The sequence below is a fragment of the Panthera pardus genome, unplaced genomic scaffold (assembly GCF_024362965.1).
Source record: "Panthera pardus isolate Hobbes unplaced genomic scaffold, ASM2436296v1 HiC_scaffold_10, whole genome shotgun sequence".
Classification (NCBI taxonomy): Eukaryota; Metazoa; Chordata; class Mammalia; order Carnivora; family Felidae; genus Panthera; species Panthera pardus.
The window spans coordinates 72,124,314-72,147,599 of NW_026526655.1; the positions used below are offsets into that span (position 1 = coordinate 72,124,314).

The window sequence follows — 23,286 nt, forward strand, 5'->3', positions numbered from 1 at the left end:
AATGTTTTAATTCTGTAGATTTTACTAAAAACTAAGCATGGCTCTATTTAGCTCATCAAAATGAAGTTTTGTAGTAATTTTTTTTATTTTTATTTTAGAGAGCTAGGGTGAACAAGTGGGGGTGAGGGGCAAAGGAAGGGAGAGAAAATCCTAAGCAGGCTTCACGATCAGCGCCGAGCCCGATGCAGGTGTCAATCCCACGACCATGGGATCACGACCTGAGCCAAAATCAGGAGTCAAACACTCAACCAACCAAGCCAGCCAGACACCCCTGTAGTATTTTTCTTTAATCAAACTTTGTTTGCCAGTTAAATTTGCCCTAACATTTTTCATGATTAAATCGTGTTTAACCATGAAATCTATGTAACACATAGAATATATATAGGTAATAAAAATTCTACTTGAAAATCGTTTTTTTAAGAAATATTAGACTGTAACACTTTATGAGATTGAGAAACTTTTCATCCTGTCCATTAGTGTTATGCATTGAAATAAACATGTTTCCCCACCCCTCGCCCCAAATTCATATATTGAAACCCTAATCCCCAAGGTGATGATATTAGTGGTGGGAACCATGGGAAATAAACAGGTTTAGTCTGTGTTATTATGGTGGGACCCTCATAATTGGATTAGTACCCTTGTAAGAAGAAGGAGTGAGCCATGTGAATACACAATGATAAGACAGCAGTCTATAAACCAGGAAGTGGAGCCTCACCAGTTACCTTGATCTTGGACTTTCTAGCCTCCAGAACTGAGAGATATATGTTGTCTGTGATATTGTTATAGCAGCCCAGGTAACTAAATAAGATGTTATGAAATAAGTGGTAATAAGTACTAGTAATAGAAAATAAATAGTATAAAAAATTAGAAGTGGTATTTATAATTCGTAGAATTTACTCTTTTATAATTGCTTTGCGAATTCATGCCTGATATTAGGAAAGTAGTATCTTTGAATTGCCAGACTTTATTATTTATTATTTTTTTTAAATTTTAATTCCAGTATATATAACATACAGTGTTACATTAGTTTCATGTTACAGTAGGGTGATTTAACAATCCTATTTGTTACTCAGTGCTCATAATAATAAATGTACTCTTAATCCCCTTCACCTATTTCACTCATCCCCGAACCCAGCTACCTTCTGGTAACCATCAGTTTGTTCTCTATAGTTAAGAGCATTTTTTGCTTTGTTTCTTTTTGTTGTTGTTGTTGCTCATTTGTTTTGTTCTTTCAAGTCCACATATGAGTGAAATCATGTGGTATTTATCTTTCTCTAACTGACTTTATTTTGCATTATACTCTATAGCTCCGTCCATGTTGTTGCAAACAGACTTTATTATTTAAATGATTAGTGTTTATGGTAGAAATTGTCATCTACAAATAAATTGTTGAGTTTAGTAGCAAATAAGATAAAATAAAATTATTCAAATATTTATATTCTACATGTTTGAATAGCAACTCATTGAGTTAGTTATGTTATCTTTCTATAATTTAAAAGGAAGAAATTGACATTTAAAATTTTTATAGATTGAAGAAGTATTTTAAATAGACTTGAAATATTTTCTATTTAAAAAGTCTTTTAATTGTTAAAAAATTAAAAATGGGAAGTAATTAAAATGTGACCACTTTCACATTTTCTCTTGATTTGGAAATATATAAGCTGTCAATACTATCTCTCATTGATAGTATAAATCACTAAACAAGTTATCCTAATAAAATTTTGAAAGTGTTTAAAACAGGAAACTGGTTTTTTTTAAACAGTCTTTTAAAAAAGTCTTTTAAATAGAACTGAAGATACAGTTCATACTCTAAATTTCTTCTAAAAAGCCATTATTATGGATTGATTTTTTTTTTTTTTTTCAGACACACTATTGCTTCTTTTCCTTTCTTCTTGGGAGAACTGTACAGTATTTTCACTTTATTTCTTTCTTTGTTTGTTTATTAAAGTAGAGTTAGGGGCACCTGGGTGGCTCAGTCGGTTGAGCGAGCGACTTCAGCTCAGGTCATGATCTCATGGTTTGTGAGTTCGAGCCCCGCGTCGGGCTCTGTACTGACAGCTCGGAGCCTGGAGTCTGCTTCAGATTCTGTGTCTGCCTCTCTCTGACCCTCCTCCGTTCATGCTCTGTCTCTCTCTGTCTCAGAAATAAATAAACATTAAAAAAATTAAAAAAAAAATAAAGTAGAGTTGGCATACAATGTTGCATTAGTTTCAGGTGTACAACATAGTGATTTGGAAAACTCTATACATTATTCTATGCTTACCACAAATGTAGCTACTGGCACTATATGATGCTATTATATAGTTAATACCATTAACTATATTCTCTTTCATCCCTGTGACTTAATTCATTCTATAACTGGAAGCCTGTACCTTCCGCTCCTTGTTTTTAAATACAAAAGACAGACTTTTCAAAAATGTATGAATAAAACTTTCTATATGTCCTTCAAATTTTCATAGATGTTAAAATATGAGAAAGAAAGATAGTATTAATGTCAAATTCTCAAAGCTTTTTAAAAGAACATTTATCTAAAAGGTGAATAGCCAACTCTTCTAGGATTGCTTATATTTGTGACTTATTTAAAATAAATTCATTATTTTGAGGCAGTTGGTAAGACAGAATTTGAAAACTTTACGCTCATATTCGGTGTTGTGTTGTAGTTTCATAATTTATCATAGACATTCAGTATGCTTTTCATTAATATTTTAAAAGTATCTTAAAATAGTTTCCTGTTTTATTTTATTATTTTTTTAGTTTCCTGTTTTAAACACTTTCAAAATTTTATTAGGATAACTTGATTCATTTATTTATACTAGCAATGAGAAATAGTATTGACAGTTTATATATTTCAGAGTCAAGAGAAAATGTGAAGGTGGTAACATTTTCATTACTTCCCATTTTTAATTTTTTAACAATTTCTAAGGATTCTTACATGTTTGACTTTTTCTACCAGTAAGGCATTTGTATTGTAATGCCATATGAGTAAAAGTCCCAGGACTATGGACTCCTATAGTGGAGATAAGTAGCTAAGATCAATACATAGGTTGGAGGAATTCTAAATTCATACGATGCAGTGTAATACAGGATGAATAAAATCCATTGGAGTATTTGTGGATGTGGTATTACAACTGGACCCCGCCATAGGGATAGGATTCAAATAGAAGTGAGGGGTGCCTGGGTGGATCAGTTGGTTAAGCATCCAACTCTTGATTCCAGCTCTGGTTATGATTCTACGGTTCCTGAGGTCAAGCACCAAGTTGCTTGAGATTCTGTCTCCCATCTCTGCCCTTCCCCAACTCACACTTTCTTCTCTCAAAATAAATAAATAAACTTCAAAAAAATATGTAATTGAGGGGGACCTGGGTGGCTCAGTAGGTTAAGCATCCGACTTCAGCTCAGGTCATGATCTCGCGGTTCATGAGTTTGAGCCCCTCATTGGGCTCTGTGCTGACAGCTCAGAGCCTAGAGCCTGCTTTGGATTCTGTGTCTCATCTCTCTGCCCCTCTCCTACTTGCTTTCTCTCTCTCTCTGTCTCTCTCAGAAATAAATAAACAAAAAATTTAAAAAATACATGTAAGTGAGAAGCTATATTTGGGGTGACTGAATAATCAAAGCACAGAGACAAAATATTAGATTTTCATCCACTGACATTTATTCTAAGTTCCATGAAGAATGAGAATTCAGGGTTTTTTTTTCTAATCATGGCTTTTTAATAGTGTTAATGTGCCTGGGCCAACTTAAATATTGATTTAATCTATAAGATCCAGCAATGTCCTTTGGAATGGCATGCTCCAAGGGATACTTGTTCTTCAGCTGTGTGTCATTGTCCCTTCTGAGGCTACTGGGTATGTCTAACTCCATCCTGTATTCCTTGCTCTGTCACCACATGCTATTTCTAATATCTGAGATAACTAGAGACCATATTTGCAAACCTGGGCACTCAGTAAATGTTTTTGTTTTTTTTTTATTTTAGAGAGAGAGAGAAAGAGCTCAAGCAGGGGAGAAGGGAAGAGGGAGAGAGAAAGGAAGAATCTCAAGCAGACTCCACACTCAGCACAGAGGCAGACTCATTTAAATGTTAAACAAAGGAGCAAACAAGGAAGTTTTGGGATTTTGTTTTTTGTAAGTTGCTTAAAATAGTTAAGTGGTAATTATATGATAGTAGTGTATATTCACTAAATATGTTTTGGACAGGTAGAGTAAATATTGTTGCTGAGAAATCTTCAGTTTAAGACACTATTTAATTGTGTAAGACATGATTATACTCATTAGAAATATAAAAATTGTTAGTACTTTTGGATACTATTATATGAATAGAAAACTTTTATTGAAAAAATTTTTTTAATTTTATTTTTGAGAACGAGAGAGACAGATCATGAACAGTGGAAGGGCAGAGAGAGAGGAAGACACAATCTGAAGCATGCTCCAGGCTCTGAGCTGTCAGCACAGAGCCCGACACAGGGTTAGAACCCAAGAACTGTGTGATCATGACCTAAGCTGAAGTTGGATGCTCAACTGACTTAGCCATGCAGGCACTCCTGAATAGAAAAATTTTGATTCCAAGAGCTATTAAGAAAGAAAACATTGATTCAGGGCAATATTAAAAGTCAACTGACTGTTATATGGAAATATGGTGGAAAGGACTAATTTTATTTTTATTTATTTATTTATTTATTTTTAAATGTTTGTTTATTTTTGAGAGAGGGAGAGACAGAGTGCAAGTAGGGGAGGAGCAGAGAGGGAAACACAGAATCTGGAGCAGGCTCCAGGCTCTGAGCTGTAAGCACAGAGCCCGACGTGGGGTTCAAACCCACAAACCGTGAGATCATGACCTGAGCTGAAGTCGGATGCTTAACTGACTGAGCCACCCAGGCACCCAGACTAATTATTTTTATTACGTGAAGTAGCAGTAGCTCCTATTAAAATATTTATTTATATATATATATATATATATATATATATATATATATATATATATTTTAGAGAGAGAATGCCCACATGAGCAGGGGAGGGGACAGAGGTGGGGAGAAAGAGAGAATCTTAAGCAGACCTCACGCTCAGTGTGGAGCCTGACATAGGGCTTGATCCCAGCACCCTGGGATCATGACCCAAGCTGAAATCAAGAGTGAGACACTCAACTGATAGAGCCACCCAGGTCCCCATAAAATATTTTTATGTTAAAAAGAAAAAGACTTTATAATAGTATGCCACGTATAGTATTTGATAAAAGGGCTAAACGTTCTTATATGTATGGTACAGCAATACCTGTTAGTAAAATGATTTTACCAGAAGGAATGAAATCTTTCAATTTGTAACAACATGGATGGAGCTACAGTGTATTATGCTAAGTGAAATAAGTCAGTCAGAGAAAGACAAATACCATATGATTTCCCTCATATGTGGAATTTAAGAAACAAAACAGATGAACATATGGGAAGGGAAAAAAGGAGAAAAGAACGAGGGAAACAAACATAAAAGACTCTTAAAAATAGAGAACAAACTGAGAGTTGATGGAGGGGATGGTAGGGGATGGGCTAGATGGGTGATGGCGTTTAAGGAGGGCACTCGTTAGGATGAGCACTGGATGTTGTATGTAAGTGACGAATCCCTGAATTCTACTCCTGAAACCAATATTTCACTGAATGTTAACTAACTGGAATTTAAATAAAAATTTGAAAATAAAACAAGAAAGAAAAAAAAAGTAAAATCGTTTTATATTGAGGGGAATAGTAGGTTTTTGGGAGATATACTTAGTTTCCCAAGATACTGCAATGAGTGTTCTGGCAATGGTGGTTAGTGGAGTAATGTGTACTAGCCAAACTGATAATTATTGGTAATTTGCATTGACTCTTTTTCATTTGAATATTTAAAAGGATTTTGGAAACACTAATTAAACCTTTCACAACCTCTCATAATAGATATTATCAAATAATTACGTATTTCATATGAAAAAAACAACAGTTGAGAGAAGCAAAGTTATTTACCTAAGATCACATATTGTTTAACTGATAGAACCTGAATAGTTTCAAATTCCCAGTAATCAGTTCTAACTCCTATGTAAAGTAAAATTAGTATAATAACACCTAAGTAATGCTATTGCAGCTCCAAGAATAAAAATAGTAAGTCACAGTAATTTAAAGAAACCTCTTTACTGGGGCACCTGGGTGGCTCAGTCAGTTAAGCATCCGACTTTTGGTTTCAGCTTAGGTCATGATCCATGGTTCCATGAGATCAAGCCCTGCGATGGGCCTATGCTGACAGCGTAGAGCCTGCTTGGGATTCTCTCTCTGCCACTCCCCCACTTATTCTTTGTCTTTCAAAATAAATAAATAAACTTAAAAAAAAAATTCTTTACTAAAACGAAGTATCTTTTACTAAAACTAATTCCAGGTTAATTTCTATTAAGTATAGGTAAACATTCTTTAAGATATAAGGAGACAGTAATTTCATTTGATATTTTTAATATCGTGTTCATTAGGTTTTTCATGTGGGCTGTATTCTGGTAAGCAAAGCTCAAGAAAAGCCAAAAGTAGTATGGACTGTGAATCAAATGCTCTCTTATATAGACATTATGATAAACCTGTAATTTATTAAACCTGACTATTTAAGGAAAAATAATTTTCTAGTAGAAAAAGAACCTTAAAAGAATTTCCTTCTGTATGTAAGACTGTTGTTTTATTTTGCATTTAGTTAACAAGTTTTTTCTTCTACAGTTGTCATTACTGATTAAATGCCACATAGTTTATGAATTATTTTAATGCCATGGTAGGAGTACAGTATCTATAGTAATTACCTTTATACTATATTGACCATTGAGTCGGTGAAGATTAGTCAGTTGCAATATTGCTCTGGAGCAGTATTACCGTTGCAATACTAGAGTAAACATACCTCAGACCATTAAGAGCCTGACAGTTCTTCATCCAGGAAAAACAAACAAAATATTCACAAAAATATTAAAAGATAGACTGGATAACTGAAGTAACCACAAATGCATGAATCTGAATCTCCCTACACATCCTCCAAAAAACAATAAAGAACAAATAAAACTATACATAATCCCATGTTTTAACATAACTAGAACAAAGAGAGTATTCAAACTTCAGATTATCTGTAATAGAAAAATGAATATCAAATTATAATAAGCCATCATTCATGCCCCTGTGGAAGCCACCACAGCAAGGGTGGTCTGGGAAAAATTGCACAGAACGAGAAAGGAGCTAGTGACATGCTTACGATTGATTAAAATCACTTTCAGGAAAGGAAGTTCTTCCCTAAATACTGAAGTTTTGAGAAAAAAAGCTTACTTATAAATCAGAGCACACTACAGGAAAGGGACTTACATGTTTGTAAAGGACACACAGAAGCAATTTTGGAAAGGCATATCTTTTGGGGAAGAAAGGTAAAAAATGATGGGAAATTGCCCTTTGGAAACTAAATAGTTAAAAGGAAAAAAAAAAGCAGGAGAGGAAAATTTAGGATCCTGCAAGACAGAAGAATATTTTTAAAAACAGAAGGGCAAATCCCTTCATATTGCCCTGCCCCCAGATCCAATCAGTAAAGAAATCATTCTTTACTAAAAGCAGAGGATATTCTATCCTATGTAAGATACAGGGATCTTATAAACTGCCCCAGTCATTCCTGTTCACAGAAGTGCAGAAGTGACAGGAACTTGAACTACATAAAACTAATTTCTAAAAGGAAAGAGAAAATGAGGATAAAAAGTTCTGTTTCAGTTGATGAAAATGGCTATTACCCCTCACTCCCCCACCAAAAATAAACGGCCTAAAGATAGACATAGTTCCATGGAATAGAACTGAACGTACAAGAATAAACGTCTTTATGGTCAGCTTATTTTCACCAAGGATGCCAAGAAAACTCAATGGGGAAAGAAAAGTATGTTCAACAAATGGTGCTGGGACAAATGGATGTCAACATGTAAGGAGATAGAGAATAGATTTAGTGGTTGCCAGGGACTGAGGAAAGCAGAAATTGGGAGTTACAGATAATGGGTACAGGGTTATGTGATGAAAATGTTTTGGAAGTAGACGGTGGTGATGGTTGCATAAATGTGAATTGAGTATTTTATGTAATAGTTTGCTAGGATTGCCATCACAAATACCACAGACTGGGTGACTTAAACAATGCAGTTTATTTTTAACAGTTCTGAAGGCTAGAGGTCTGAGATGAAGGTGTCAGCATGGTCGATCTTATTCTGAGGCCTCTCTTTGGCTCACAGATGGCTGTGTTCTCACTGTGTCCTTACATGATCACCTTATGGTCTGTGTGTTATCTGTGTCGAATCTCCTCTTCAGATGAGGACCATTCATAGTGAATTAGGGCCCATCCATATCTCCTCCTTCTACCTTAATTACTTCTTTAAAGGTCCTGTCTCCAAATATAGTCACATTCTGAGGTACTAGATGAATTCAACATATGAATTTGGGATAGGAGGGTACACTTTATCACATATCAGTGTAAAAAGGTAAATTTTATGATATGGGAATTATAGCTCAATTAAAAAAATATTATAAGAACCTCCTTTGCAAACCTCTTTTTAAATACAATTGAAAATCTAGTTGATAAAGGTAATTTCCAAGGTAAATATGGTTTTTTGAAACTGTTGGGGCACCTGGGTGGCTCAGTTGGTTAAGTGTCTGACTCTTGATTTCAGCTCAAGTCATGATCTCACACTTTGTGAGATCAAGCCCTGCATTGGGCTCTGCACTAACAACACAGAGCCTGCTTGGGACTGTCTCTCTCCCTCTCTCTCTGCTCCCCACCCCCACCCCAGTAAATAAATAAATAAATATTTAAAAAAAAAAAAACACCTGACACATTTGACATTTGAGATACTCTAATTTCTGTAGAAGACATAGAAGATAAAAAAGAAAGAGAAAGATAAGAGAAAGATAAAAAAAAAGACCTACTTTTTAAAAAAGCACCAGGCCCATATAGTTCCACAAGGATATTTTATGAAATATCTAAACACCAAATAGTCTTAGTGCTCTATAAATTATTCCAGACCATTGAAAGTGAATAATACCAATTCTTAAAGATAGTGCAAAAAAGAAATTATAGACTGATATCAACTATAAATAGATAAAATATTACTTAAATTCCTGTACATTAAGAAAATAATATGACAATGTGGGATTTATTCTGGGAACACAAGGTTGGCTAAATATTAGGAAACCCATTAATAGAATATGCCATATTGTGTGCATATATTTATATTTTATTTATTTATTTATTTATTTATTTATTTATTTATTTATTTATTTTTGAGAGAGAACGTGAGCCAGGAAGGGTAGAGAGAAAGGGGACAGACAGGCCCAAGCTGCCCGCATCAAGCCTGATGTGGGGCTCAAACTCACATGAAATCATGGCCTGCGCCAAAGTTGGATGCTCAACTTACTGAGCCACTCAGGTGCCCCTGCCATGTTGTACATAACAAAACAAATCATATATAGACACTTAAATGACCTTCAAAAATAAACACCTAGTAAAAACACTCAACAAAGAGGAATCAATGAATATTTTCTTAACATCTTCTTAATGCGCAACACTAAGGGCATTTTCACTACTAACATTAGGAACAAGGCAAGGGTATCCAGTAACACTATTAAACATTTTACTGGAGATATTAGGCAATGCAATTAAACCAGAGCAATCAGTAGAGTCATAACAGTTAGAAAATAAGGCAACAGTCTCTATTTGCAGTTAAGGTAGTATACCTAGAAAAGCCTAGAGCAGGGATCAGTAAAGGAACCCAGTAACCAAATCTAGTGATATCATTTTGTTTGTGTATTGTGTGTAGCTACTTTTCCTTCCACTGGCCTGGTTGGAGAGTTGTGGTAATAATGGTCTGGCCCAACAAAGCTGAAAACATTTTAACGTCTTACAGAAAGATTGTGTACTCCTGACCTAGAGAATCATTAAAACTAACTCAGACAAAATAATTCAGTAACCACTAAGCTATAAAATTAGGATTCAGTATAATTCAATAGAACCTAAAATCCTTTACATATACAACCACTTATCAGTTAGCAGATATAATGTTAGGGAAAACCCCAATTTAACACCAACAAAGAAGATAAAATACTTAGGAATAAATATAACAAGAATTATACAAAAGCTATTTGAATAAATCTTTAATATACTTCTTAAAGATACACAACTAGATTTGAACCAATGAAAAGATAGTTCTCCTTAATTTATAATTTTAATATAATCTTAATGAAAATGCCATCATGCTTTTTTATAGAGCTAGATGAGTTGATATGGAAGTCATCTATGTAAACATAGCTGGGAAATGTTTCAAGTACTTAGCATCTATGGATCCTACAACTAATACATAAAGAGTTGACAAAGGAGGGTGGTTTTACAGTGTCAAAATACCTCCCCACAAGACCCTTACTAATCACTGAAGGAAAAAAATTGCAACTTTACAGTAGAGGCACCATATTTACCAAGTTGTCAACATTGTTAGTAATGGGACAAATAGACATAATATATCCTGATAGTATGTACTGAGAGGAGCATAATATCACTTCCGTGGTATTACAAAATATGTAACATGTCCCACAATTCTATGATCAATTAATCATTAACAATGGAGGAAAGAATATGCAATGGGAAAGAGATAGTCTCTTCAATAAATGGTGTTGGAAAAACTGGACAGCTACATGCAAAAGAATGAAAATGGACCACTTTCTCACACCATACACAAAAATAAACTCAAAATGGATTAAGGACCTAAATTTAAGACTTGAAGTCATAAAAATCTTGAAAGAGAACACAAGTAGTAATTTCTCTGACATCATCCATAGCAACATATTTCTAGATGTGTCTCCTCAGGCAAGGGACACAAAAGCAAAACCAAACTGTTGGACTACATCAAAGTAAAAAGCTTCTGCACAGTGAAGGGAATAATCAACAAAACTAAGAGGCAACCTACAGAATGGGAGAAGATATTTGCAAATGACATATCTGATAGAAGGTTAGTAGTAAATGAAATATCTTATAAAAGGTTAGTATGCAAAATATATAAAGAATTGATACAACTCAACACCCAAAACACACAAAAAATCCAATTAGAAAATGGGCAGAAGACATGAGACATTTCTCTTCATGACAGTTTGACAAACCGATTGTCAACAAACACATGAAAAGATGCTCAATATCACTCATCATCAGGGAAAAACAAAACTACAATGAGATACCACTACCCATTTGTCAGAATGGCTAAAATTTACAGCATAGAAATAAGAGGTCTTGGAGAGGATGTGGAGAAAGGGGAACCCTCTTACACTGTTGGTGGGAATGCAGACTGGTGCAACCACTGTGGAAAACAGTATGGAGGTTTCTCAAAAAGTTAAAAATAGAACTACCCTATGATCCAGTAATTGTACTACTAGGTATTTACCCAGAGAATACAAAACTACTAATTCGAAGGAATACAAGCACTGCAGTGTTTATAAAGCAGCATAATCTACAGTAGCCAAATTATGAAAAGAGCCCAAATGTCCATCAAGTGCTGAATGGATAGAGAAGTGGTGTATATATAAAAAAAGGAATATTATTACAGCTATAAACAATAATAAAATCTTGCCATTTGCAATGACATGGATGGAGCTAGAGAATATTATCCTAAGCAAAATAACTCAGAGAAAGACAAATAACATATGATTTCACTCGTGTAGAATTTAAGAAACAAAACAAATGATCATAGGGGAAAAAAGAGAAAGGCAAACCAAGAAATAAACTCTTAACTGTAGAGAACAAACTGATGGTTACGTGGGGGGGGGGGGGGCGTCTGGAGGGATGGGTTAAATAGGTGATGGGGACTAAGAAGTGCACTTGCTGTATTGGGGCACCTGGGTGGCTCAGTCAGTTGGGTGGCCACCTTCAGCTCAGGTCATGATCTCACAGTTGGTGGGTTCAGGCTCCGCGTCGGGCTCTGTGCTGACAGCTCAGAGCCCGGAGCCTGCTTAGGATTCTTTGTCCCCTCCTCTCTCTCTGCCCCTCCCCCACTTGTGCTCTGTCTAGCTCACTCAAAATAAAATGTTAAAAAAAAAAGTGCACTTGTTAAGATGAGCACTGGGTCTTGTATGTAAGTGTTGAATCATTAAATTATACACAGGAAACTAATATTATACTGTATGTTAATTAACTGGAATTTAAATAAAAACTTTTAAAAAAGACATGAAGACACTTTTCTACAAAGAAGATATACAGATGGCCAACATGAAAAGATGTTCAACATCATTCCTCATCAGGGAAATGCAAATCAGAACTACAATGAGATATCACCTCACACCTATTAGAATGGCTGACATCAACAAGAAATAAGTACTGGTGAGAATATGGAGAAAAAAGCCTCTTGCACTGTTGATGGGAATGCAAACTGGTGCAGCCACTGTGGAAAACAGCATGGAGGTTTTTCAAAAAGTTAAAAATAGAGTGCTTTCTTCAGCAGTGCATGTACTATAATTGGAATGATGTAGAGCAGATTAGCATGGCACTCCTGCACAAGGATGACACTCAAATTTGTGAAGTTTTCCATGTTAAAGAAAAAAATTTAAAAATAGAACTACCCTACCTCTGTAAATCACACTACTGGGTATTTACCCAAAACATACAAAAATGCTAGTTCAGAGGGATACATGTACCCTTATGTTTATTGAAGCACTATTTACAATAGCCAAAATTTGGAAGCAGCCCAAGTGGCCATCAGTAGATGAATGGATAAAGAAGTGATATGTATATACAATGGAATATATTCAGCCATAATAAAGAATTAAATCTTGCCATTTGCAACTACATGGATGAAGGTAGAGATTCTTATGCTAAGTGGAATAAGTCAGCCAGAGAAAGACAAATGCCATACGGTTTCACTCATATGTAGAATTTAAGAAACAAAATAAAGAAGCAAAGGAAAAAGAGAAAGACAAACCAAAAAACAAACTCTTAACCATAGAGAACAAACTGATAGTTCCAAGATGTGTGGTGGGTGGGGGAATGAGGGAGCTAGGTGATGCCGGTTAAAGAATACATTTATGATGAGCACTATGTAATGTATAGAATCGTTGAATCACTAAATTGTACACCTGAGACTTGTATAACACTGTATGTTAGCTATACTGCAATTAAAATAAAAAAAGAAAGAAAGAAACTCTGGGCAGCTGGAAATGTGGGAGCCTTTGCCATATTGTCATCTGATTAGACCAGCTTGGCAGCAGAAACAAACACGTGGGCCATACAGCGACCTCCAAAGGGGTCTTTCAGAGAGAAACCAAAACTGAATGACTCACCTGGAACACCTGATGAATGGTGAAACTCACCCAGCCAAACAAATGCAAAACCCTTCTCATCCAGACCATGGAAGTGGAAACCCTGGCCCATCCTGCTAGTAGCACTGAGTGGATATCACTCTCATTTTCAGTGGATCTGTTTTCTTCTGTGTATACGTGTGTGTGTGTGTGTTTTATTTTTAAAGAGAAAATAAAATGCAAATGAACTTATAAAAAAAAATGTAACCTGAATTTAAACATGAAAAAACTTCAATTAAACCCAAACTGAGGGATAGTTCACCAAAAATGGCCCGTTGTTTTAAAAAAATGTCAAGGTCAAGAAAAACAAAGAATGAGGAACTTGCTTCAGATCAAAGTCTAAAGAGATATGACAGTTAAATACAGTGTATGACACTGGGCTGAGTCATTGGTCAAGATGGAAAAAGTTACTTTTATTTTATTATTCTATTTTTGTCGTAAAAGATAGTAGTGGAACAATTGGCAAAATGTAAAGGTCTGTAAATTGGATAGTGCTATGTTAATGGTAAGTGCCTTATTTTAATTAATGTACTTTTTGAGGAACTACATTGAAATATTTATAAAGGGGAATGATGTCTGCACCTTGTTTTCAAATTCAGAAAAGTCTGTAGAGGGGAGAGAAAGACACTGATAAAGCACATGTTAAGTTTGGGGAATCTGAATGAAGAAGGGTTTATGGAAATTGTATTGTTTAAAAAATAAACTTCTAAGTTTTGGAATAATTTCAGAGTTACAGAAAAGTTTAAAAGATAGTACACACTTCGTCCAATTTTAGTTTTCATTTTAAATTACCATGGTACATTTTGAAAACTAAGAAACCAATATTGGTGCATTACTATTAACTAAACCCCTAAATCTGACTTTATTCAGATTTCATCTGTTTTCTACGAATTTTCCTCTAAACTTCAGACCTTAATCACATAATGTCCTTTTTTTTTTTAAGTGTATTTTGAGAGAGAGAGAGAGAGAGAGAGAGAGCGCAAGTGTGTGCACAAGCGGAAGAAGGACAGAGAGAGGAGTTGGGGGGAGAGAGAGAGAATCCTAAGCAGGCTGCACACTGTCAGTGCAGAGCCCAATGCAGGGCTCAAACTCTCCAACCATGAGATCATGATCTGAGCCAAAATCAAGAGTCAGGCCCTTAACAGACTGAGCCACCCAGGTACCCCTTAATGTCCCTTTTCTATTCAAAGATGCAGTCCAGTGTACCACATTGCATTTGTTTGTCATCTCTCTTCAGTCTCCTTTGGTCTGTGACAGTTTCTCAGCCTTTTTTTAAAAAAAAAAAATCATGACATTGACAGTTTTGAGGAAACTCAAATATCTTAGAAATATTTCTTAGAAATAATCTTAGAAATATTTCTAAGAATATCCCTCAGTTTTGTTTTTTGTATGTATTTGTCATGGTTAGACTGGGGTTATGGCTTCTTAGAATACTACAGAAGTGAAGTACCCTTCTATCACATCATATCAGGAGTAGATGCTATCAACATGGTATCTCTGGTGATGTAAACCTTGATATCTTAAGGTAGTATCTGCCAGGTTTCTCCTCTGTAAAGTTGCAATTTTTCCTACTCTGTTTGGGAGGGAGTCACTAAGTCCAGCCCAGTCTCAAAGGCTCAGGTGGGGTGCAGGTTAAGCCTCACCTCCTGGACAGGATAGTTTCTATGTTATATCATTTGGATTCCTTTATAATGGATATTTGACTCTTTTCTGTCTATTTATTATTTATATTTCTATGGACTCATCTGTATTTATTTCATTCTTTGAGTTAAATCTAATACATTATTTATTCTATCACCGAAATGGTTCCAGCTTTAACTATTGGAAATCCTGGTGATCTCCTATGGCCTTTTGATATATCCCCATCCTTTTGGTTTGTGAGCTTTGCCTTGCTTTTTGATATTTCCACATGCTTCTCTTTTATCTTGTATTTTCCTTGTCCCTGTCCTAAATGGGCTATTTCTCCAGAACCTTGTTCCCTTTATTGAGGAATAATATTTAGAAACCAAGATCTTGGTGCTGAGTGGTTTGTACTATTTTGTAACTTTATTATTATTATTATTTTAACTATTTAGTTTTAAGAGAGAGAGGGACAGAATCCAAGTGGGGAGGGGCAGAAGGAGAGGGAAACACAGAAACCGAAGCAGGCTCCAGGCTCTGAGCTGTCAGCACAGAGCCTGATGCAGGGCTCAAACCCATGAACCGTGAGATCATGACCTGAGCCGAAATCTGGCATTTAACTGACCAAGCCACCCAGGCACCCCTAACGCTATTATTAAATCTGAAGTCACTTCAACATAAAAAGTAAAAAAAACCCAGAGTTAAAAGTTGTAAGAAACATACCCTATTTGTTATTCTTAAGTGCAATACCTTAGTTAATTATGTCAGTTACCAAATGTTACCATTTAAAATTGGTTGATGCTTATTCTTTCTAAATAAAAATTATAGCTTACTTGGTATCTAGAAATTATTAATAAAATTATACAGCTGCAGTAGGACATTTTTGTACGTTTTATTTGCACTTCTTAAAGTGTAAACACTTTCTCATATTTCTCACCTCTTATGAAAAGCATAAAGGTCTGTGATTAAATTCATGACACTATTTACATAACAAAACTAATAACTAAACAGTCTAGCTTAACATGCATACATAAAAGGGCATAGCAGGGGCATAAAGGAGGGAGATCTTGACATTACTCATAACTCTTTCAAGCAATAATACCTCCACCCTCAAATTCCACTTCAGTGAGTAAGAATGATGTAGACAGCTTGGCCTGTTGGACAGGAAATTCCATATAAAAATATAGGATTTCTTGTGGAAGTTTGAAAATATATCTCTTTGATCTGTGACATAAGAAGGTTACTACCCTACCGGATACTTGTGTTCTATATCTTGGAAAGCCGTTTTATTTTATTTATTTATTTTTAAAGTTTATTATTTATTTCTAATAATGTCTACACCCAATGTGGGGCTTGAATTCATGACCTTGAGATCAAGAGTCTCATGCTCTTCCAACTGAGCCAATCAGGCACTCCCTTAGAAAGTCGTTTTAGAAAATATTTTATTTTGTTTTATTTTACTTTGTTTTATTTTTAAATGTTTATTTACTTTTGAGAGAAAGAGAGCGATAGAGAGGGAGAGAGAGAATCCCAGGCAGGCTCTGCACTGCCTCAAACCCACGAACCATGAGACCCTGACCTGAGCCAAAAATCAAGAGTCAGACGCTTAACTAACTGAGCCACCCAGGTGCCCCAAGAAAATAATTTATTGCTTCCAGAATACAATTACAAGTAAAGAAAGTGCAAATGAGGATATAGGTATGCTTTAGCTCTTAGTGACACTAAGAACATATTAACAAACAGTGTAAAAAAGACTGAATAAAGATAGCTACAATGTCTATTGACAATAGCATGGATGGAGCTAGAGAGTATTGTGTTAAGCAAAATAAGCCAGAGAAGGACAAATGCCATATGATTTTACTCTTATGTGGAATTTAATAAACAAATGAGCAAAACAAAAGAGAGAGAGAGAGAGAGGCAAACCAAAAAACAGACTCTTAACTATAGAGAACAAACTGATGGTTTACCAAAGGAAAGGTGTGGGGGTGGGGGGTTAAATAGGTGATAGGGATTAAGGAGTGCACTTGTGATGAACTCTGGGTGTTATATGTGAGTGCTGAATCACTAAATTTTACACCTGAAATTAATATTACATTTATGTTCTCTAACTTGAATTTAAATAAAATTTTTCTTAAAGTCAGCTACAATGTAACAAAGATATAATTTATATGGTCTTATCACATTTTTACATAAAATTTGTATACATGCATAGAAAATTTCTAGATCATTTTTAGGCTGCAGGTTGTTACCAATTGGTGTGTCATGAAGTCAGTTTAGTAAGTCACATTGTTTCAAGTTGAATAAAACAATAGAAAATGCCAGTACTAGTCACATAATATAATTACTATTACAGAAACTTTTATTACAGATGTTTATGTGTGTGAGCAAGTGATTTGTGTATTGTAATGTAAAATACATTTCTTATTTTGAATCTAGGTCAAAAAAGGTATTTTTAAAAATACAGTTCTAGGATTGTAGACCAAAAACATTTTAAGAGTGGACCTCCAGGGAGTAGGAGATGGATTTTTGCAGGAGAGGGATTTCAGAAGAAAAGATCTGGAAACTAACTTACTTATTTTATATAAACAATACAGAAAAAGGTAAATCCATGTAAAGTGGTGATTTAATTTGCAGTGTCCAAACAAACTTAGTATTATTCTGCCCAATCTTCTCTACTGTGATGTATCTCTTCATATCTCTGTAGAAGCTTCTGGAGCCTAACATCTACCCCTTTCACCTTGCTACTTAAGCATTATTCCTTGGGGTTGGCTAAATGTGCTAATGGAAGTCCTATGTAATGTATAGGAGGATATGAACCATATTAATTTTCTAACATCCTTCTTCCCCCATAAAAATCCGAATTCTGAAATATTGTTGGTCCCAGTATTTCACATAAAAAGTTGTAGATTTTTTCATTGTTGTCTAGCTTCTGCTATTGTTGGTTAAATATTTTATCAATCTTAATTTTCATTCTTTTAGGTAATCCGTTTATTCATTATGGTAGATTTAAGATTTTCTCTTTGTTCTTACTATCCTTACTGTTTTTATCATAGTGTGTCTGGGTAAGACTATTCTGTTTATGCACTATCAATCTGTGGATTTAAATATCTCCAGAATTTTGGAAAATTTTCAGCTGTTATTTATTGAATATTATGTTCTCTTATTCTCTTGAATAATTTCTGGAAATATTCTTAGATATATGTTAGAGCCTTTAGAAGTATCTGTCCTGTCTTTTAAATGTATTTTCCTATTTTTGTATCTATGTCTTTCTCTATTGAGAATTCATTGTTAGCACTTTGGTAAACAGTGTTGTCTAATCAAAAACTATTTCCTTAACTTTTTCTTTACAAACACTTTTTCTTTGTTTATGCAGTGGTTAACTATATGTGCATCAGAAAAGATAAAGGGCGTGGTGTGCGCCTGGGTGGCTCAGTCGGTTGAACATCTAATGCTTGGTTTCAGCTCAGGTCTCACAGTTCATGAGTTTGAGCCCTGTGTTGGGCTCTGCTTTGGCAGTGTGCAACCTGCTTGGGATCCTCTTTCTCCCTTCCCTGCCCCCTCTCTGTTTACTCACTCTCTCTAAAAATAAATAAATAAACTTTAAAAAAAGATACAAGGGGTAGAGGTACATTGCAGTGCAGTTTGACAGTTTCTTAGAACGTTAAACATGCTAACCATACAAACTAGCATTCTTATTCCTAGGTAATTACCCAAGAGAATGAAACTGTGCTCCCACAAAAAACTGCACATTAGTGTTTTTATCAGCTTTTTTCATACTTGGCAAAAACTGGAAACACAAATATCCTTCAACTTGTGAATGGATAAACAAGATATGGTATGTCCATGCAATGGAATATTTCTCAGTAATGCAAAGGAATGAACTGATTGATGCGATGACATGGATGAATTTCATATTTATTATGCTAAGAGAGAAAGAAGCCAGACTGCAAAGGCTACATGCTGTAGTAATTGCACTTATATGAAATTCTGGAAAAGGTAAAACTACTAGGGACAGATCTATCAGCAGTGGTTGCCAGTGGCTGGGTAACAGAGGAGTTGACTACTGTGGTACTCACATTCTAATTTCAAGAACCAAAAAGTGTCAACTTATATGACAAAAGGGACTTGCAGATGTAATTCAGTTAAAGATCTGGAGATGGGCAGTTATCCTGGGTTATCTGGATAAAACCTTAAATCTAATCACAAGAGTTTTTATAAGATGGAGGCAAGAGAAGGTGGCAATGGGACAACAAAGCAGAGATTGGAGTAATGTGGCCAGGAACCAAGGTATACGGGTAGTTTCCAGAAGCTGGATGAAGCAAGAAACAGATTCTTCCTTGAAGCCCTCAGAAGGAATTAGACCTGTCAACACCTTAGTTTTAGTCCAATAAAATTCATTTTAGGAGTGCCTCGCTGGCTCAGTTGGTAGAGCATTCAACTCTTGATTTCAAGGTTGGGAGTTCCAGCCCCATGTTGGGTGTAGAGATTATTTAAAAGTAAAATCTTAAAAAAACTCACGTCAAACTTCTTATGTGCATAAGTATAAACTTGTGTTTTTAAGGCATTAAGTTGCCGTATGTTAGCTATTGTAAATAATGCTGTACTGAACAGGATGGTACAGATAATCTCTTTGAGAGCCTCTTCTCATGTCCTTTAAATATATACCCAGAAATCAGATATGGTAGTTCTATCTTTAATTTTTTGAGGAACTTACATACTGATTTCTATAGTAGTTGTACCAATTTACATTCCCACCAATAGTGCACAAACATTTGCTTTTCTCCACTCAGTGACAGTCTAGCTAATGTTTATCAATTCTATTTATCTTTTCAAAAATGTAGGTTAGTTTCATTGATATTTTATATTATTTTTTCTTGTCTCTCATTTATTTCTGCTCTGATATTTTTTATTTCCTTTCATCTGCTAATTTGGGACTTAGCTTATTTTTCTTTTTTAGTTCCTGAAGATGTTAAGTGAAGCTGTTTGTTTTGAGATCTTTCTTGTCTTTTTTCTTTCTTTTCCTTTCTTTTTCTTTTTTGAGATTTTTCCTGTTAATGTAGGCGTTGACTCTGTAAACTTCCCTCTTATAACTGATTTTGCAGGGGCATCTGGCTGGCTCAGTCAGAAAATCGTGCAACTCTTGATCTTGTCATGAGTTTTAAGCCCGTTGTTGGCTGTAGAGAGTACTAAAAATAAATTAAAACTTAAAAAAAATAAAGAACTGATTTTGCAGCATACCGTAGGGTTTGATATATTGTGGTCCATTTTCATTTGTTTCAAGAGAGTTCTTGATTTCTCTCTGATTTAGTTTTTGATCCATTGGTTATTCATGAGCTTGTTGTTTAATCCCCACATATCTATGAATTTTCCAGCTTTACTCCTGTTAATTGATTTCTATTCTCATAGCACTATGGTCAGAAAAAATGCTTGGTATGATTTCAGTCTTAAATTTGCTAAAAGTTGTTTTATGGCCTATCATATGATCTATCCAGGAAAATGTTCCTTGTGCATTTGTGAAGAATGTGTATTCTACCACTGTTGGATGGAATTTTTTGTGCACATCTGTTCCATTTGGTCTAAAGTATGGTTCAAGTCCAATATTTCCTTGTTGATTTTCTATCTGAATGATCTATTCATTGTTGAAAATGGGGTATTGAAGTCCACTGCTCTTACAATACAATGTCTATTTTTCCATTCAAATCTGTTAGAGTTTACTTAATATATTTAGGTGCTCTAATGTTAAGTGCATGTATATTTAAGATTGTTACAGCTTCTTGATGAATGGATTCCCTTAGCATTACATAATGACCATCTTCACTTCTTGTTACCATTTTTGGCTATAAGTTTGTTTTGTCTGATAGAAGTACAGTTGATTCTTTTTTTTTTTTTTTTTTTACTTAATATTTCTTTTTTCTTTTTTTTTCTTTTTTTTTTAATATATGAGATTTATTGTCAAATTGGTTTCCATACAACACCCAGTGCTCATCCCAAAAGGTGCCCTCCTCAATACCCATCACCCACCCTCCCCTCCCTCCCACCCCCCATCAACCCTCAGTTTGTTCTCAGTTTTTAACAGTCTCTTATGCTTTGGCTCTCTCCCACTCTAACCTCTTTTTTTTTTTTTCCTTCCCCTCCCCCATGGGTTTCTGTTACGTTTCTCAGGATCCACATAAGAGTGAAACCATATGGTATCTGTCTTTCTCTGTATGGCTTATTTCACTTAGCATCACACCCTCCAGTTCCATCCACGTTGCTACAAAAGGCCGTATTTCATTTTTTCTCATTGCCACGTAGTATTCCATTGTGTATATAAACCACAATTTCTTTATCCATTCATCAGTTGATGGACATTTAGGCTCTTTCCATAATTTGGCTATTGTTGAGAGTGCTGCTATAAACATTGGGGTACAAGTGCCCCTATGCATCAGTACTCCTGTATCCCTTGGGTAAATTCCTAGCAGTGCTATTGCTGGGTCATAGGGTAGGTCTATTTTTAATTTTCTGAGGAACCTCCACACTGCTTTCCAGAGCAGCTGCACCAATTTGCATTCCCACCAACAGTGCAAGAGGGTTCCCTTTTCTCCACATCCTCGCCAGCATCTATAGTCTCCTGATTTGTTCATTTTGGCCACTCTGACCGGCGTGAGGTGATGTCTGAGTGTGGTTTTGATTTGTATTTCCCTGATAAGGAGTGACGTTGAACATCTTTTCATGTGCCTGTTGGCCATCCGGATGTCTTCTTTAGAGAAGTGTCTATTCATGTTTTCTGCCCATTTCTTCACTGGGTTATTTGTTTTTCGGGTGTGGAGTTTGGTGAGCTCTTTCTGGATTTTGGATACTAGCCCTTTGTCCGATATGTCATTTGCAAATATCTTTTCCCATTCCGTTGGTTGCCTTTTAGTTTTGTTGGTTGTTTCCTTTGCTGTGCAGAAGCTTTTTATCTTCATAAGGTCCCAGTAATTCACTTTTGCTTTTAATTCCCTTGCCTTTGGGGATGTGTCGAGTAAGAGATTGCTACGGCTGAGGTCAGAGAGGTCTTTTCCTGCTTTCTCCTCTAAGGTTTTGATGGTTTCCTGTCTCACATTCAGGTCCTTTATCCATTTTGAGTTTATTTTTGTGAATGGTGTCAGAAAGTGGTCTAGTTTCAACCTTCTGCATGTTGCTGTCCAGTTCTCCCAGCACCATTTGTTACAGAGACTGTCTTTTTTCCATTGGATGTTCTTTCCTGCTTTGTCAAAGATTAGTTGGCCATACGTTTGTGGGTCTAGTTCTGGGGTTTCTATTCTATTCCATTGGTCTATGTGTCTGTTTTTGTGCCAATACCATGCTGTCTTGATGATGACAGCTTTGTAGTAGAGGCTAAAGCCTGGGATTGTGATGCCTCCTGCTTTGGTCTTCTTCTTCAAAATTACTTTGGCTATTCGGGGCCTTTTGTGGTTCCATATGAATTTTAGGATTGCTTGTTCTAGTTTCGAGAAGAATGCTGGTGCAATTTTGATTGGGATTGCATTGAATGTGTAGATAGCTTTGGGTAGTATTGACATTTTGACAATATTTATTCTTCCAATCCATGAGCAGGGAATGTCTTTCCATTCCTTTAATTCTTCTTCAGTTACCTTCATAAGCTTTCTATAGTTTTCAGCATACAGATCTTTTACATCTTTGGTTAGATTTATTCCTAGGTATTTTATGCTTCTTGGTGCAATTGTGAATGGGATCAGTTTCTTTATTTGTCTTTCTGTTGCTTCATTGTTAGTGTATAAGAATGCAACGGATTTCTGTACATTGACTTTGTATCCTGCAACTTTGCTGAATTCATGTATCAGTTCTAGCAGACTTTTGGTGGAGTCTATCGGATTTTCCATGTATAATATCATGTCATCTGCAAAAAGCGAAAGCTTGACTTCATCTTTGCCAATTTTGATGCCTTTGATTTCCTTTTGTTGTCTGATTGCTGATGCTAGAACTTCCAGCACTATGTTAAACAACAGCTGTGAGAGTGGGCATCCCTGTCGTGTTCCTGATCTCAGGGAAAAAGCTCTCAGTTTTTCCCCGTTGAGGATGATGTTAGCTGTGGGCTTTTCATAAATGGCTTTTATGATCTTTAAGTATGTTCCTTCTATCCCGACTTTCTCAAGGGTTTTTATTAAGAAAGGGTGCTGGATTTTGTCAAAGGCCTTTTCTGCATCGATTGACAGGATCATATGGTTCTTCTCTTTTTTGTTGTTAATGTGATGTATCACATTGATTGATTTGCGAATGTTGAACCAGCCCTGCATTCCAGGAATGAATCCCACTTGATCATGGTGAATAATTCTTTTTATATGCTGTTGAA

At 35.5% G+C, this 23,286-nt stretch overlaps 1 long non-coding RNA gene and 1 other non-coding gene across 2 annotated transcripts in view; both read left to right on the forward strand.

Moving 5' to 3' along the window:
* Positions 1-19,811, forward strand: part of LOC128778657 (uncharacterized) — a 45,881-nt gene extending 26,070 nt beyond the window's left edge. Inside the window, exon 3 of the long non-coding RNA XR_008424390.1 lies at positions 18,654-19,811. This is a non-coding gene — a long non-coding RNA (uncharacterized LOC128778657). The remainder of the gene's footprint in view (positions 1-18,653) is intronic.
* Positions 12,465-12,571, forward strand: LOC128772691 (U6 spliceosomal RNA). Its single transcript, XR_008416849.1, has one exon. It is a non-coding gene; the product is annotated as a U6 spliceosomal RNA (small nuclear RNA).
* Positions 19,812-23,286: the final 3,475 nt, after the last annotated feature.